This window comes from Patagioenas fasciata, chromosome 28, assembly GCF_037038585.1.
Source record: "Patagioenas fasciata isolate bPatFas1 chromosome 28, bPatFas1.hap1, whole genome shotgun sequence".
Lineage (NCBI taxonomy): Eukaryota > Metazoa > Chordata > Aves > Columbiformes > Columbidae > Patagioenas > Patagioenas fasciata.
Genome location: NC_092547.1, coordinates 3,077,426 through 3,081,445, shown reverse-complemented (window position 1 = coordinate 3,081,445; position 4,020 = coordinate 3,077,426).

Here is a 4,020-nt window from a genome sequence, read left to right as displayed (position 1 = left end):
AACTGGTATTTCCACATTATTTTTTTGCCTTACTAGGTATTTGTTCAAGCGGATGTGCTGGTGTGTCGAAGTGAATATGAATGCATATGTGCTTGGACTCTGCTGAAGGAAGAAGGGTGATAGAGAAGTATGAAGAAATGATCCAGCTGCTCGACAGGTAAGTGGTGGCTCAGGCATGACTGTAACTATATGAAAAAAAGCCAAACCTTATAGAATCATAGAATTGTTTTGGTTGGAAGAGACCCTCATGTCCATCCATTAACACAACCCTGGCACTGCCCCATGTCCCTGAGAACCTCGTCTCCACGTCTGTCCACCCCTCCAGGGATGATGACTCCACCACTGCCCTCGCAGCCTGTTCCAATGCCCGACAGCCCTTTGGGGAAGAAATGTTTCCTAATATCCAGTCTGAACCTCCCCTGGTGCAACTTGAGGCCATTTCCTTCTCCTTCTCTAAACCACCTTTCAGCACATTTGCAAGCCCAGGGCCTGAGAATGTCTCTTTCTAAGCCAGAAGGAATTTTGTGATGAGAGAGGAGGAGGAATCCTTTGCTACACACCACAGTCTTTCTGTGATATCTTGAAATGAGGAGTTTGCATGGGAGGGACAGGGGCTGTGCAGCCCAGCAGAAATGTTGGAACGAGATTCTTTTGGATGTAGGAGATGCTGTGGTAGAAAACCTGAGCTGACCAGAAGTCTCAATCCACTTGTGCCCATTCACAGTGTACTTACCGTGGCTGTAATGTGTGTATTCCACAAGTGGGAGTGGGATTCGTTGCACCTCACTTAATATCTTAATGTTTGATGCTAAAACTGAACTGATTGCTCTGAGCTTTTGAATGTTTGTCCCCAAATTTGAATCCTCTGCTAAGAATGGTACTTGGGGGATCTTTGTTTTCCTGACTTGATGCTGTCACTGGTTTTCAGGTGTTTGTCTTTGAAGCCAAGATCTTTATGGAGGTGGTGTGGGTGGGTTTTAAATATTCCTTGATGTTCTTCAGCCCTCAGAAGTGGACTTGGCTTTTATTTGGTTCTATGTCTTGGTGTGCGGGCTTGGCAGCTACGTGGTGGATGTTTTAATTTGTTTGTTTGTTTTTCGGCAGGTATCAGGAGAAGCTCTATGCAGACTGGTCCCAGACAGTCTCTGAAAAATCGCACTACAACCTTACTCAACCGCTTATCCGTCGAGATCCAGAAACCAAACTGATCACAGTTAATTTTGATCCCCAGGTAAGAACTAGCTTTCCTGTCTGCTGGAGGGCACGTCTCCAAGCTGTGCCCCACCGTGCATGGCAAGTCTGGTGGGATCGCTACTAGATCTGTTCTGCTGAGGTCCCTGGAGCATCTGTTATGGGTGACATGAATTAACCGTCCCCTTTGTGGGCTCTGTCTCCTGGTAAAATATCAGGATTACAGTTTAAGCAGCGCAGATTGTAATTAAAGCCAGAAAGTCTGTGAGTAGCCAGATGTTAACTGGTGTCAACATCTCCAGAGCAGGTTGGTTTGACGCTGGTGTGGGGAGCGTAGGAGCATCATCCTACAGACGTGGGTTCGTGTTATGTTTACCTGAAATCTGAGCTTCCTGAAAGGGTATAAAAATCCCAGGAAAGGTTTGTTTTGTTACTTCAGTGTTGTGGCTGTTGGATTTCCTTAATTGTGGTGCAGGAGGCTTCCAGTAGGTCTCTGTTCCCTAGGGCTGCCCTCTCCAGCACAGGGAGGCCTGACCATCCCCCTGCCCAAAGCAGAGGCAGGGTCCAAGCCAGCAGAGTGCAGAGGTGGATTCAAAGGTTCTGGGGCCTGATGAGAGCTGGGGCCTCTCAAATGTGAAATGCCATTTGCTGCGGAGGTGCTGAATCTCAGGGGCCTGGGAAAACATCAAACACTTCCCCCTTTCCCTGGGACTTGCTGCTGTTAGAGAAAAGTGTTGAGGTTCCAGAGCTCATTCCAGCGTGGCTCTCAGACAAAGGATTTGTCCAGCTCCTTGGAATCTCCTTGCTAAGGTGGGAAGCAAATGGCCCCAGGGGATGTTTTCCACCCTTCACCCTGGTGCCAGGGTTTGGAGCCTGTGACGTGCTGAGCATGTTCTCAGCTCCAGTCTCTGAGTGCTTCTGCGCTGCTCTCAGCTTTCCATACTGAGGACTGCCTCATGTCCTCAGGTGCCTGCTTAGCAGCCCCTTCATGCCCTTCAGAGCAGATAGGAGCACCTCATTTTGCCTAAAGGGAGGATGTATTTGCAACCCTTCAACATTAAAGAATCTTCCAGAGCTCACCTTCCATGGAGGAGAGGGAAAGAGGGTAAGACATCCTTGACACCATGGTGGGGATGTCTCAGACATTCCAGTGCATAAAAGGGAGGGGAGTTTGGTTCTATCTCACTTGGCCTCCTGCTCCCTCAATCCCCTGCTTTTCCCTTCCTCCCATCCCATCCTCTTCCATCCACCTCCTCAAACTGCTCCCTTCACCCTTCTGCGCTCCGTCTTTCTTTCCTCTTCTTGTCATTGTGGACATAGTCACTTTAGTATTGTAGATACTCCTCACCCCTGCCATTGCCCATACAATATACTGAATTTCTGTCACCCAGCCAAAATGTGCAGTTTCAGGAGCATTTTCCCTCTCACAAGCCACTAAACTGAGCAAAGATTTTTTTTTTTTTGTCTTAGAAGTGATATATTGCGTTGGAAGACCTTGCTGCTCCGTTTGTTGCAGGGACTCACTTCTACTTGGGTTTATAGTTTAATAACCCACTCAATCCCGTTCCATCACAACTCAAAGATGCTTTTGGTTGTGCCTCCTCCTGCAGGCACAGTATTGCTGAAAGACTGTATTGATGAGGATAGCTGAGAAGACCAGAGATCATCGTGGCTTTTAGAGGCTGCACAGGGTTTGCTGGCTGGGTAGTTAACAGAGCTATATGTCTTTGATTGGGAAGCAAATCAGAGGCAAAGATCAATGGGAGGGAGATGGTCTGGACTAGGAGGTGTCCAGGCCCTTCTCAGAGCGTACTGCTTTGTGAATAAAACAGCAGGAACCCCCTAAGATCCCCAGAATTGACGGGAGGGTGTCTACCAGGTGAATGGGGAGGATTGTCTCACATTCAGCTCTCTGCCTTGTTTCTGCAGCTGGTGTCGGTGCTGAGGGAGCTGAGCTACCTGTCTGGCAGCCGGCTGGGAGCCATCCCACCCACGGCAGCAGAAATCTATTCCTCCAAGGAGTCATACCGGCAGCTGGCGGCCAACTTGGAGCTGATGGTGAACAGATACAACAAGGTCCTGAAGACAGTCCTGGAGGTCGAATACCCTCTCATACAGGAGCAGCTGTGGGATATTAACTTGAAGCTGAAGAAGGCAGAAGAAACACTCAACTGGAAGATGGAGGGTGAGCTAGCTCTGTGTTAGGGCAAAAGAGGCCGTACAGGATTTCACAGAATCCCAGACTGGTGAGGGCTGAAGAGACCTCTGGAGATCTCCCAGTCCAACCCCCCTGCTCACGCAGGGTCACAGAGCAGATCACACAGGTGGGTCCAGGCGGGTTTCAATGTCTCACAGAAGGAGACTCCACACCCGCTCTGGGCAGCCTGGGCCAGGCTCTGGCACCTCCCAGCAAACAAGTTTCTGCTCATGTTCAGATGGAGCCTCCTGTGTTTCAGTCTGTACCCGTTGCCCCTCACCCTGGTGCTGGGCACCACTGAACAGAGTCTGCTCCATCCTCTGACAGCCACCCTGAGATATTGATCCCATTGATCAGATCCCTCTCAGCTTCTCTTCTCCAGCTCAACAGCCCCAGCTCTCTCAGCCTTTCCTCAGAAGAAAAATGCTCTAGACCCCTCAGCATCTTGGTAGCCACCGCTGGGCTCTCCCCAGTAATTCCTTGTCCTTCTTAAACTGGGGTGCCCAGAACTGGACACACCACTCAGATGGGGCCTCACGAGTGCAGAGCAGAGGGGGAGGATTCACCTCCCTCGACCTGCTGGCCACACTCCTACTCACGCAGCCCAGGTACCATCAACCTTCTTGGCCACA